At 35.5% G+C, this 15,247-nt stretch overlaps 1 protein-coding gene and 1 pseudogene across 4 annotated transcripts in view; one reads left to right on the top strand and one right to left on the bottom strand.

Moving 5' to 3' along the window:
- FBXL2 (F-box and leucine rich repeat protein 2) overlaps positions 1-15,247 on the bottom strand; it is a 93,034-nt gene that overhangs the window by 55,890 nt on the left and 21,897 nt on the right. The gene's annotated exons all lie outside the window — the stretch shown is intronic.
- Positions 7,857-8,235, top strand: LOC133094604 (large ribosomal subunit protein eL31-like; annotated as a pseudogene).

Raw genomic sequence — 15,247 nt, 5'->3', positions numbered from 1 at the left:
TGTTGAATTTATAGAAACTTTGGGGAGAATTGAGATCTTGACAATATTAAGTCTTCCAACCCAGAAACATGATATCCTCCATTATTTATTTAGGACTTCTTTAATTTCTCACAGTAATTTTTGTAGTTTTCCACATAGATGTTTTGTTCATTTTTAGATTTTCCCCCCTGGTTATTTGATGATGTTACTATTAAAATGGAATTTTTTAAATGTCATTTTCTAATTGTTGCTAGTATATATAGTTAACTTTCATATACTACATCTTGCATACAGAAACATTTCCAAGTTCATTTATATATTCTAGTGATTTTCTACAAACAAAATCAATACATTTGAGAATAATGACAATTTTCTTTCTTCCTTTCCAATAATTATACTTTTTATTCTTTTTCTTGCCTTACTGAAGTGGCTGTGATCTTCTCTAGTACCAATAATTGTAATGAAAGACATCTTTTTCTCTTTCCCATCTCAGAAAAAGCTGTCACTCTTTAATCATTGATTACAATGTTTACTATAGGGCTTTCCCCCTGCCTTTTTAATTTTCTAAAGTTACTTTGTTACACGCTATAAAATACCTCAGCTTTGCACATGCATGGTTTTAACAACATCTCTTTAACATTTGCTTATTTCCCCTTTTAAAAACATATTAAATATAAGAGCAGATAGTACATAGAGTTCCCATATATTACTGCCATTTTGAGAAACACATAACACACACACACAGTTTCCCCTATTATTAACATCCTGCATTAGTGTGGCACATTTGTTACAATTAATAAACTAAGACTGACACACTGTTATTAACTAAAATCCATAGTTTATGATAAGGTTCACTCTTTGTATTGTACTATTCTATAGATCTGACAATATATCCACCATTATAGTATCATATAGAATAGTTTACCACCCTAAAAATCACCTGTGCTTCACCTGTTAATCCCTTCTATCCTCCTCATGAACCTCTGACAATGACTGTTTTTTTTGGTCTTTTTTGTTTTTTTATAAATTTATTTATTTATTTTTGGCTGTGTTGGGTCTTTGTTGCTGCACACGGCCTTTCTCTAGTTGTGGTGAGCGGGGGTGACTCTGTTGCGGTGTGCAGGCTTCTCACTGCAGTGGCTTCTCTTGTTGCAGAGCACCGGCTCTAGGCACGCAGGCTTCAGTAGTTGTGGCACACAGGTTCAGTAGTTGTGGCTTGTGGGCTCTAGAGCGCAGGCTCAGTAGTTGCGGTGCACAGGCTTAGTTGCTCCGCGGCATGTGGGATCTTCCTGGACCAGGGATCAAACCCGTGTCCCCTGCATTGGCAGGTGGATTCTTAACCACTGCGCCAACCAGGGAAGTCCCGACTGATCTTTTTAATGTCTCCATAGTTTTTCCTTTTCCAGAATGTCACATAACTGGAATCATAAGTATCATAAGTAGCTGTTCATATTAGCCTCCTTCACTATGCACATGCCTTTAAGGTTCCTCCATGTCTTTTAATGGCATGATAGCTCATTACTTTCTATTGCTGAATGATATTCCACTGTATGGATGTATCACTGTTTAATCATTCATTTATATAAGGACAGCTTGGTTGCTTCCAGGGTTTTTTTTGTTTTGTTTTTTTTAATTTTTATTTATTTATTTATTTATTTATTTATGGCTGTGTTGGGTCTTCGTTTCTGTGCGAGGGCCTTCCCCAGTTGTGGCAAGTGGGGGCCACTCTTCATCACGGTGCGCGGGCCTCTCATTATCGCGGCCTCTCTTGTTGCGGAGCACAGGCTCCAGACGCGCAGGCTCAGTAACGGGCCTAGTTGCTCCGTGGCATGTGGGATCCTCCCAGACCAGGGCTCAAACCCGTGTCCCCTGCATTGACAGGCAGATTCTCAACCACTGCGCCACCAGGGAAGCCCTGGTTGCTTCCAGTTTTGAGTGATTATGAATAATCTTGCTATAAACACTTGTATGCAGGTGAATATGTTTTCTACTCAGTTGGATAAATACCTAGGAGTGTTGAGTGCTAGATCATGTAAGTTTAGAAGCTGCAAAATTGTCTTCCAAAGTGGCTATACCATTTTGAATCACCAGCAATGAAAGTTCCTGTGCTCTGAACCTTGCCAACATTTGATATTGTTCAATTTTTAAATTTTAGCCATTCTAATACACGTACAGTGATATCTCATTGTTATTTTAGTTTTCAATTCCCTAATGATATGATATCAAGCATCTTTTCATATGCTCATTGCCATCTGTATATGTTCTTTGGTGAGGTGTCTATTCAGACCTTTTGCCCATTTGTTTTTTTTTTTTTAAACTCAAGAATCAAATATTAATTGAAAAAAGCATACATTATGAAGTATAGCATACATTATGACATAGTATAGCATGAAGTATAGCATACATTATGACACCTTTTATATAATACTCAAAGATACAGAGAATTTAACAATATATTTAGGGTCATGTACATAATTTGTAAAAAAATGATAACAAAAAGGAAGGGGATTATACTCCAAAATTTAGAGTAGCCATTATTCTTGCAGAAGAGGGAGAGAAATGTGCTGGGAAGGATCTTCTAAAAGGCTTCAAAATTACTGGTGAGACTTTACTTCTCAAGCTGGATGATGGGTATACGCTGGTGTTCATTTATGCCTTATAGTTCTTATACATTATCATTCCCTATAGTATTATTATTTGTCATATTACTCTTTGGGATGCAAAAATAATTTGCTTCATAATTTATAAGAAAATAGAAAACAAAGTGTCAATCTGAAGGATTTTGATTAGTATAGACCTTGAACAAGATAGGATTCTCAGAGGTGATTGTTAAATTGGTGATGCTCACCCAAACACTGTGTAGGAGACAAAGTGACTTGGGCCAAAGTCTCTACTTGCTTGGTCTCGATGACTATATATCCCTACTTGAGAAACATTTATTAGATCCTGATTCAAATAAACATTCTTACAAGTCAAATTTATATACAACAATAATGGTAGCAAATTCAACCGTGGTTTTCACAAAATCACATCTCTTGACTTTATTCTAGCCAAAAATAAAAAAAAGGAGTTTGTGCCCTCGTTGCTAAACAACACTACTATACATTCCAAAAAATTCCAAAGAAAAAGTGTCAAACACCAGATTGAGAATTGAGGCCCATGATCTTGGGTTGGCATCTTACTAAGATAATTAAGAATAAAATAAAATTATATAAAGAATCATAGTTATATTGGGAATAATAGTTTTATTAATATGTGACAGTAATTATATATGTTAAGTATAATAACATGCAATTATTATATCTATATATTGTATAATTCATTCATTCATTAATTAGAACATATACACATTTTTGTCCAGCCTTGACTAAAAGTGAATTCTAGGTCACAAATTGGTATGGGGGGAAAAACTTATAAAGAGGGGATAAAAATCATTTATCCAGGTCCTGGACTGATGATTTCTTTTTTTTAAGTGTTTTTTGTTTTTATCTATTTATTTATTTATTTTTGGCTGTATTGGGTCTTCGTTTCTGTGCAAGGGCTTTTTCCAGTTGCGGCGAGCGGGGGCCACTCTTCATCGCGGTGCGCGGGCCTCTCACTGTCTCGGCCTCTCCCGTTGCAGAGCACAGGCTCCAGACGCGCAGGCTCAGTAATTGTGGCTCACGGGCCTAGTTGCTCCGTGGCATGTGGGATCCTCCCAGACCAGGGCTCAAACCCGTGTCCCCTGCATTGACAGGCAGATTCTCAACCACTGCGCCACCAGGGAAGCCCTGGTTGCTTCCAGTTTTGAGTGATTATGAATAATCTTGCTATAAACATTTGTATGCAGGTGAATATGTTTTCTACTCAGTTGGATAAATACCTAGGAGTGTTGAGTGCTAGATCATGTAAGTTTAGAAGCTGCAAAATTGTCTTCCAAAGTGGCTATACCATTTTGAATCACCAGCAATGAAAGTTCCTGTGCTCTGAACCTTGCCAACATTTGATATTGTTCAATTTTTAAATTTTAGCCATTCTAATACACGTACAGTGATATCTCATTGTTATTTTAGTTTTCAATTCCCTAATGATATGATATCAAGCATCTTTTCATATGCTCATTGCCATCTGTATATGTTCTTTGGTGAGGTGTCTATTCAGACCTTTTGCCCATTTTTTAAATTGGTCTGTTTTCTTGTTGGATTTTAAGTGTTCTTTGTATATTGTGGACATCCATCCTTTATCGTACATGTCTTTGCAAATATTTTCTCCCAACCTGTGGCTTGGCTTTTCATTCTCTTAACAATGTCCTTCTCAGAGAAGAAGTTTTTAATTTTAATAAAGTCCAACTTATCAATTTTGTCTTTCATGGATCATGCTTTTGAGGTTGTATCTAAAAACTCACTGTCAAACCCAAGGTCACCTACATTTTCTCCTATGCTTTCTTATGAAAGTTTGATAGTTTGGGATTTTACATTTAGGCCTATGATACATTTTGAGTCGATTTTTGAGAAAGGTGTAAGGTCTATGTTTACATTCTGTTTTTGCATATAAATGTCCAATTGTTCCAATGCCATTTGTTGAAAAAATATATATTTTCTCCATTAAATTGCTTTTTCTCCTTTGTCAAAGATCAGCTGACTTTGTGTGGCTCTATTTTTGAGCTCTCTATTCTGTTCCATTGAGCTGTCTATTCTTTTGCCAACACCACACTGTCTTGATTTTTTTTTTTTTTTTTAAGATTTATTTATTTATTTATTTGGCTGCACTGGGTATTCGTTGCTGCGCGGAGGCTTTCTCTAGTTGCAGCGAGCGGGGGCTACTCTTCATTGTGGTGTGTGGGCTTCTCATTGCGGTGGTTTCTCTTCTTGCGGAGCACAGGCTCTAGGCGCGCGGGCTTCAGTAGTTGTGACACGCGGGCTCAATAGTTGTGGCTTGTGGGCTCCAGAACACAGGCTCAGTAGTTGCGGTGCAAGGGCTTAGTTGCTCCATGGCATGTGGGATCTTCCCGGACCAGGGATCGAACCCATATACCCTGCAGTGGCAGGCGGATTCTCAACCACTGCCACCAGGGAAGTCCCTGTCTTGATCTCTAAAACTCTACACTAAGTCTTCATAGGTCAGTAGTGTCAGTCCTCCAACTTTGTTCTTCTTCAGTAATGCACTGGCCTTTCAGAGTCTTTTGCCTTTCTATACAAACTTTAAAATAGATTTGTCAATATCCACAAAATAACTCGGTGGTATTTTTTATCAGCATTGTGTTGACTCCATAGATCAACTTGGGAAGAATTAACATTTTAACAATATTGAGTCTTCTTACCCATGAATGTGTAACATCTCTTCACTTATTTAGACCTTTGATTTCTTTCACTGGAGCTGGAGTTTTCATCATATAGATCTTTTGCTAGATTTATACCTAAGTATTTCATTTTTTGAGGCTAATGTAAATGGTATTGTTTTTTATTTTAACTTCCAGTTGTTCACTGCTGGTGAACAATACCAGAAATGGCAATAGGAAAGCAATTACCTTCTGCATATTAACCTCGTATCCTGCAACATTATATAACTGCTTATTAATTACAGGAATATTTTGTCAATTCTTTTGGATTTTCTACATACACAATCGTGTAATCTACAAACAAAACCAATGTATACTTCTTCTTTTCTTTTCTTACCTAATTGTATTAGGTAGGACTTCAGCAGTACTGTGATGTGAGTAGTAAGAGGGGACATCATTTTCTGGTTCCTGATCTTGGGGATAAAGCAACCAGTTTCTCACCGTTAAGTACACTGTTAGCCTTAGGGTTTTTTTTGTAGATATTCTTGATCAAGTTGAGGAAGTTCCCCTCTATTTTTGGTTTGATGAGACTTTTAATCATGAATGAGTGTTAAAATTTGCCAAATACTTTTTCTGCATCTACTAATATGACCATATGATTTTTTCTTTGTTAGATCATTGATGTGATTGATTATGTTGATTTTTGAATGTTGAGGCATCCTTGCATGCATGAAATAAATCCCACTTGGTTATAGTGTATAATTCTTTTTATACATTGTTCAATCTGATTTGCTAACTTTTTTTGAAGACTTCTGCATCTATGTTCATGAGAGACATTGTTCTGTACTTTTCCTTTCTATAACGTCTTTTTCTGGTTTTGGTATTAGGGTAATGCTAGCTTCACAGAATAAGTTAGGAATTATTCTGCTTCTATTTTCTGGATGACAACGTAGAGAATTAGTATCATTTCTTTCTTATGTTTGGTAGCATTCACCAATTAAATCATCTGGGTCTGATGTAGTAATTACATATATGTAATTGTGTCTGAAATGTCTGAGAGTACGTTGTAGACACGATGTTCATTTACCCTTAAAATACTCAAGTACTTCCTAAAAACAAGGACGTTCTTTTTCAGAAACACAGTACAATTAACAAAACAAGGAAAACTAACACCGACACAATACTATAATCTATAGATCTTATTCAAAATCTGTCAACTGTCCCATTAATGGTCCTTAAAACAAAAGAAAAACTTTTTTTCTGGCCCAGGATCACATATTGCATTTATTTGCCACGTCTCTTTAGTCTCTTCTAATCTAAAACATTTTTTCAGTCTTTATCTTTCATGACTTTGCTACTTTTGAAGCATATAGCCAGTTACTCTGTAGAATGTTCTGCCGTGTGTCTAATATTTCCTCATGATTAGACTCAAGTTATAATTTTTGTCAGGAATGCCACAGAAATGACATTGTGCTCTTCTTGTGCATTACATCAGGAGGCATATGGTGTACATTTGTCCTATTAGTGGTGATGCCAACTTTGATCACTTGGTTAAGATGATTTCTGCCGGAGTGCCCCATTATAAAGTTACATTTTTTCCCTCTGCTATTAATATATATCTTGTGGGAGATTAGTTGAAACTATGAAAACGTTTTGTTTCTCAAATGTCGTACCTTCACATATCTCATTATTTCGAAAACTGGTAAATAAAGGAAAAGAATGTCAAGCATTTATCCTGCCTTTCTTCTATATAAACTGTAGCACCGTGTAATCAAACAGAAGTGAAGTAATTCTTTATAAAAGCATTCCATATCATATGATATCGTTTATACACGGAATCTAAAAAGAAGGGTACAAATGAACTTATTTACAAAACAGAAGTACAGTCATGGATGTAGAAAACAAACATGGTTACCAGGGGATAAGGGGCGTAGGGATAATTTGGGAGATTGGGATTGACATATACACACTACTATATATAAAATAGATAACTAATAAGAACCTGCTGTATACCACAGGGAACTCTACTCAATACTCTGTAATGGCCTATATGGGAAAAGAATCTTAAAAAAAAAAAAAAAAAAAAAGAGTGGATATATAACTGATTCACTATGCTATACACCTGAAACTAACAACACTGTATATCAACTATACTCCAATAAAAATTTTTTGAAAAGCATTCCAACTAATAAATGAAGAAAAAGAATCAGAATAACATCATTTTGCAGCCCCAATAAGTTAATGATCTAGGCGATGAGCATACATAGATGCCAGCACAAAAAAAGGAAACCAAACATTGTATAACTCCTAATAAAAGAACACACCACCACATAGTCTTACTAAAGGGATAGAACCTGAGTCTGATCAAACCTCTGGATCCAGCTGTCAATTTCCAAGAAATACAGAAAAAGGAAACATGCTGAAAGTGCACCATGAGGCTGCAATTAGCAAAACCCAGACTGTGGGAACTTCCACAATACATATCAAATAACCCAAGTTCTTCAACAGATAAAACGTGTAGAACAGAAAGAGATGGACAGGAGACCTGTTGATTATCAGAGACTTAAAGATTTATTAAATGAGCAAGACTAGCTGTTTTTTCCAACTGGAGCTCAGCAGGATGACTCCCGCAAAGAAGGGTGGCAAGAAGAAGGAGGGCCGGTCTGCCATCAACGAGGTGGTGACCAAAGAATACACTATCAACATTCATAAGCACATCCACGGAGTGGGTTTCAAGAAGCGTGCTCCTCAGGCACTCAAAGAAATCCAGAAATTTGCCATGAAGGAGATGGGAACGCCAGATGTACGCATTGACACCAGGCTCAACAAAGCTGTCTGGGCCAAAGGAATAAGGACTGTCCCATACCGTATCTGTATGCGGTTGTCCAGAAAAATGTAATGAAGATGAAGATTCACCAAACAAGCTCTATATGTTGGTTACCTATGTACTTGTCACCATTTTCAAAAATCTACAGACAGTTGATATGGATGAGAACTAACTGCTGATTGTCAAATACAGTTATAGAACCGCCAAAAAAAAAAAAAAAATGGGCAAGACTAAACTGTAATGACTAGGGATGCACATATGGATGATAGATCTATAAAGAAATGAAAATACAGTGATAGCTATAAAAGTCAAGAAAGTGTTACTTCTAGAGAGGGAAGCAGTTATCATTTGGATGAGAAATGGAGGTGCTTCTTTGGTGACTGGCAAAGTTTTATTTATTGACCTAAGTGATGGCTAGGGTATTTGTCTAATATTTGTGTTTTGTGTGGTTCTCCAACTATATATTATACTTCATAATAAAAACATTTTTAAGAAAAAAATGTTTCAAAGAAGCAATCATGGAAATTGATAAATACTTGAAACAGAATAGTAAAAACAAACACTAAACTTCAAAACTTGTGAAATTCAACAGAAGTAGAGCTTTGAGACTATCACTCAAAGAACTTCTATTATTAGACGAGGGAGCTGAAAAATAACGAGCTAAATGTCCAACTTAGGTAAGCTAAAGAAAACACAGTTAATCCAAAGAAAGACAAAGAATGGGATTTAAAAAGCTAGGAGTGGAAATTGTTAAAAAAGAAAACAAAGAAAAAAATAGAAAATAATAAAACCAATGTCATCAAGAAGACAAGAAGATGTAGAGAAAAGGGAACGCTTGTACACTGTTGGTGGGAATGTAAATTAGTTCAGCTACTACAGAAAACAATATGAATGTTCCTGAAAAAATTTAAAATAGAATTACCATATGATTCAGCAATTCCACTCCTGGGTATATGAAATAAAAACACGATATTGAAGAGATATATGGCCTCCCATGTTTATTGGAGCATCATTTACAAGAGCCAAGATATGGAAACAACCTAAGTGCCTGTCAACCGATTAACAGATAAAGATGTGGTAATACTTACAATGAAATATTACTCAGCCATGAGAAAGAAGAAAATTCTGCCCTTTGTGACAACATGGATGGATTCTGAGGACATTACGCCAAGTAAGATAAGTCAGAGAAAGACAAATACTGTACGATATCACTTATATGTGGACCTAAAAGAAAGACAAACTCATGAAAACAGAGTAAAATGGTGGTTACCAGGGTCTGGGGGGAGGGGGAATAGTAGAGATGTTGTTTGAGGATACGAACTTGCAACTAGTAGATACATAAGTCCTAGAGATCTAATAAACAGTATAGTGATTATAGACAACAATACTGTAGTATTAAGACCAAACATGCTAGGAGACTAGATCTTAATTATTCCCATCACAAAAAATAAATGATAATTATGTGGTGTTCGTAGGTAGCTAATACTACAATGGCAATCATATTACAATATATAAATGTACCAAATCAACACGTTGTACACCTTAGATTTATACAATGTTATATGTCGCATACATATTTTTTAAAAACTGTTACCACCTTTGGAAACACTGGCTTTATCAAGAGCTGTAAAAATGTTCTCCTCCTTTGATCCAGTAATTCCTCTTCAGGAAGTTATCATAAAGAAATAATTCAACAAAACAAAAAATTTTAAGTGATTATTACAGCATTATCTAAAATTTTTAAAAAGCAACAAAAAGGTTAAGTAAATCATGACTTATAAACTCCATGGACTATTAAGCAGCCATTGAAGTGGTAATTATGAAAAGTATGTGGTAATAGGGGAGAGTAATCATTAAATGTTAGGTAGGAAAAAGCTCAGAGGAAAATGCTACGTTCCATGCACTTCCAACTAAGCACAAATAAACATATATATGGGCCAAGAGAAGAAGGAAACTAAACTGTGCAAGATTTCCCGAATACAGCATGATTTTTTGCAAGCTGTTTCCTCTGCCTTGAATGTTCTCACACACAGACATACATATGCACACACACACACATAAGTATACACTGAGATACATTCCCATATACAAATAAACATGCCCAATACACATACTCCTATACACACATATATACTAATGTACACAATGTTATGGGCATAAAAACAGATACATAGATCCATGAAACATAATAAAGAGCCCAGGAACAAACCCACACATATATGGTCAATTAATTTATGACAAAGGAGCCCAGACATACAATGGGGAAAGAGCAGTCTCTTCAATAAATGGTGCTGGGAAAACTGGACAGCCATATGTGAAAGAATGAAACTGGACTCCTGTCTTACAACCACAAAAATTAACTTAAAATGGATGAAAAGACTTGAATGTAAGACCTGAAACCATAAAAGTCCTAGAAGAAAACATAGAGGGTAAGCTTCTTGACCTAAGTCTTGGAGATGATTTTTTGGATTTGACACCAAAAGCAAAGGCAACAAAAGCAAAAATAAACAAGTGGGACTACATCAAACTAAAAAGCTTCTGCACAGCAAAGGAAACCATCAACAAAATGAAAAGGCAACCTACTGACTGGGAGAAAATATTTGCAAACCATATATCTGATGAGTTAATACCCAAAATCTATAAAGAACTCATACCACTCAATAGCAAAAAAAAAACTCAATTAAAAAATGGGCAGAGGATCTAAATAGACATTTTTCCAAAGAAGACACACAAATGGCCAAGAGGTACATGAAATATGCTCAACAACACTAATCATCAGGGAAATGAAAATCAAAACCACAGTGAGGTATCACCTCTCACCTACTGGAACTGCTACTATCAAAAAGATAAGAAATAAGTATTGGCGAGGATGTGGAGAAAAAGGAACCCTTGGGTACTATTAGTGGGAATATAAATTGGTGCAGCCACTATGGAGAACAGTATGGCAGTTCCTCAAAAATTTTAAAATAGAACTACCATACGATCCAGCAATTCCACTTGTGGGTATTTATCTGAAGAAAATGAAAACATAACCCAAAAGATACACACTATCATGTTCACTGTAGCATTATTTACAACAGCCAAGATATGGAAGCAACATAAGTGTCTATCAATGGATGAATGGATTAAAAAATGTGAGATACAGATATATATATGAAAATTATTCAGCCATAAAAAAGAATGAAATCTTGCCATTTGTGACAACACAGATGGACCTCAAGGGTATTATGCTGAGTGAAATAAGTCACACAGAAAGAGACAAATACCATATGATCTCACTTATATGTGGAATCTACATATGTGGAATAAAACAAAACTGAGCTCATAGATACAGAGAACAGATCTGTGGTTGCCAGAGGTGGTGGGAGGGTGGGCAAAATGGGTGAAGGGGGTCAAAAGGTACAAACCTCCAGTTATAACATGAATAAGTCATGGGGATGTAACATACAGCATGGTGATTTTAGGTAATAACACTGTACTGCATATTTGAAAGCTGCTAAGGGAGTAAACCTTAAAAGTTCTCCTCACAAGAAAAAAAGCTCTGTAACTATGTACGGTGACAGATGTTAACTAGACTTATTGTGGTGATCATTGTGCAGTATGTACAAATATCAAATCATTATATCATACACCTATGTCAATTATATATATATATATAAAATCTCAATTTTTTAAAAAAAAGATTAGATTTACTGTGTTATGCAACATAAAATCCAGGACAAACACAAGAAATTATAACATGTTTAAAGAACCTATACACACTCTCAAGAGGGAGAGAACATGGCCCTAAACTTAGGGAAAGCCTTAGGTTGAACTAGGTAAAAGAAGGGGTGAGCAAAAGATTAGCACTTTCTCTATAAATAACAAATGCTGCAGAGGGTGTGGAGAAAAGGGAACCCTCCTACACTGTTGGTGGGAATGCAAGTTGGTGCAGCTACTATGGAGAACAGTATGGAGGTTCCTCAGAAAACTAAATACAGAATTACCATATGATCCAGCAATCCCACTCCTGGGCATATATCCAGACAAAACTACAATTCAAAAAGATACATGTACCCCTATGTTCATAGCAGCACTATTCACAATTGCCAAGACATGGAAACAACCTAAATGTTCATCGACAAATGAATGGATAAAGAAGATGTGGTACATATATACAATGGAATATTACTCAGCCATAAAAAAGGATGAAATAATGCCATTTGCAACAACACGGATGCAACTAGAGATTATCATACTAAGGGAAGTTAAGTCAGAAAGAGAAAGACAAATACCATATGATGTCACATATGTGGAGTCTAAAATATGACACAAATGAACCTATCTATGAAACAGAAACAGAATCAGGGACAGAGAGAACAGACTTGTGGTTGCCAAGGGGGAGGGGAGAGGAGGGGAGGGGAGGGGAGGGGAGGGATGGAGTGGGAGTTTGGGATTAGCAGATGCAAACTATTATATATAGAATGGATAAACAACAAGGTCCTACTGTATAGCACAGGGAACTATATTCAATACCCTGTGATAAACCATAATGGAAAAGAATATGAAAAAGAATGTACACATATGCATAACTGAATCACTTTGCTGTACAGCAGTAATTAACACATTGTAATTCAACTACACTTCAATAAAAAATAAATTTAAAAAAAAGATTGGCACTTTCAAGAAGGAGAATGAACATGGGAGAGAACAAATTAGAGAATGACATTTTCAGGGACTGGAAGTAACTCAGAGTTGCCAGACTTACAAGGAAGTTGGAAAAGAGTGAGAGATGAGATAGAGTAAGAGATAATAAGTGGACAGTTCTGGGAGAATAATTTAAGTCATAACAATTTACGCGGACTTTACACTAAAGGCAACAGGAAAGGTTTTAAGGAGGAGAGAAGCAAAATTAGTAAGATAAAAAAGAAATTAAAAAATAGAAAATTGCAATAATAATCACAATAATAATCATCACAGTGAATAAAATACTTGTTTTAATCATTAAAACCCCAAATTATCCTCTTATAAAGATTATTAAATGGAGACACTATTTGAAAAAACTGGATGAAAAGACGCAGATGATACAGTAGTATTAAAAACAAGAAAGGGAAAGAAAACAACTCCTACAAACCAGTAACAACCCAATAAGCAAAAAATATATACAAGCATCTCACAGAAGAGGAAATACATGTGACTGATAAATATACAAATATATGCTCAACATTACTACAATTCAGGGAAATTCAAATCAAGAGCACAATGAGATGCTATTCTATACTTAAGACATGTAAAAACACTAAATTTTTGAAAGGAACAACTCAACTGAGTCTCTTAGCCATTGTTTGTATGAACACAAATTGATAAGACCACTTTGGAAAAACATTACTATATGAAGTTAAATACTTGTACAGTCTATGACCCCCAGCAATTCCACTTGGAGCGAGTGGAATTTCATACATTTATTGGCCATTTGTATTTCTTCCTTTGTTCACACCCTCTTCAAACTTTTTCTAAGAGATAATCCACCTCATTCTTAATAATTTTTAAGAACTGATGTATGTATGTGTGTGTGTGTGTGTGTGTGTGTATGTTGAAGAAGATAGCCTTTGCTTATAATGTGTATCCGAATTATTTCACCTACCACTATGCTGTTTATCTTTGGTATGGTATATTTTGCCATATTTTACTATTCAAAGAATCAAACTTCCCAATCTTTTCTGTTTTAACTACTGAATTCACAGCTTTTAAATTAACAGGTCTCTAACATAACCTTCCAGGGATAAAGCTCTGGAGTAGAATGTACTAGTTCTACCCTTCCTATCTGTGGAGCTCTACTGGTGTTTCATGCCACCTGAGTGTAGATTTAAAAATCCAAAGGCATCATCAGAGTTCTAATGTATAAGCATAACCCCAACCGAGACTAAGGAAGATTTGCCTCTGCCATGATTTGGACTTAGATGTCAACCCTAAAATAGTACATAATAGTATACAGAGGAAGGGCCTTTAAGCTTCTGCATCTGATTTCAACACACATTAATTTGGTCCTGTATTGCCTCATGCAAGGTAAAAAAATAAATAAATAAATAAATAACAACAATAAAAATGATCAAACCAAAAAAACCTCTTTAACATAAAAGAAAAATCTGCATAGATATTTAAACATGAATTCGTAATATGTACCCCTAAAAGATCATCTTACCTGTTAGGCTGCCTTGGAATATATATAAGGCATCACAGGCAGCAGGAGGTGTAGGTACCAGTCCTTGAAAAAGTCCATGGAGTGCTGCAACCAACCAGCAGGCAAGAACACCCACTCAGAAAAAAATCTGAGTTTTTTTTTCCATCTGATCATCTTATTGCTAGTTTTAAGACTACCCAATATTATTAATTCACAGATCCCTTCTGTTACCCATTTCTAGTTTGTACTTAACAAGCTTTTACATTTGCTTTTTCTATCCTGCTTTCACTTATAAATTAAAAGATATTCGAGTTCTCCCTCTCTATCCTTCACTCTCACACAGTTCAACAAATAGCTCGTAATTTTACTGTCATTTTATAATTTTCCCTAGCAAACTAGTAAAACTGCCAAATTATAGGTAATTATGTAGTTGATTCCATTTGCCCAAAATGATTAGCCTCATCTCTCCTGTTTGAGGCAATCAAACCTTCCTTCATCAAGCCAACAAATATGATCAGGATTTAATTTTGTCATGGATCCACATACTTTTTTTTTTTTTTTTTTCATTTTTTGGACATGCCGCACTGCATGTGGGATCTTAGTTCCCCAACCAGGGATCAAAACCGCACCCCTTGCATTGGAAGCTCGGAGTCTTAACCACTGGACCGCTGGGGAAGTCCCCACATGCATTTTAAAAGGAAAGAAAATTATATAGATAATGGTGATTTAGTTTTTAAAAATATGTCTAATAAGAGGTTTCTTTATTATTTATTACTAACAAGAGCCATGTCTTCTCAGAACGTTTTAAAATATTTACTGCATGTAGCACTCCCTATTCCTATGAAGTTTACATGCATTTTCATTTCATCACTAGCGCCTGAGAGCAACCATAACAAAAGTAAAAACTTAAGGTCAAACAAATTAATATTAAAATTTATAATCTGAGTTGTGAGCCAATATTTGCTCATATAAGACTTTTCTCAAAAGAGGAATGGTTCCAAGAGACTGCCTTTTTTATAATACA

Source organism: Eubalaena glacialis, chromosome 7, assembly GCF_028564815.1.
Source record: "Eubalaena glacialis isolate mEubGla1 chromosome 7, mEubGla1.1.hap2.+ XY, whole genome shotgun sequence".
Classification (NCBI taxonomy): Eukaryota; Metazoa; Chordata; class Mammalia; order Artiodactyla; family Balaenidae; genus Eubalaena; species Eubalaena glacialis.
Note: the sequence above shows the minus strand (reverse complement) of the source record. Positions and strands in the feature narration are given on the sequence as shown.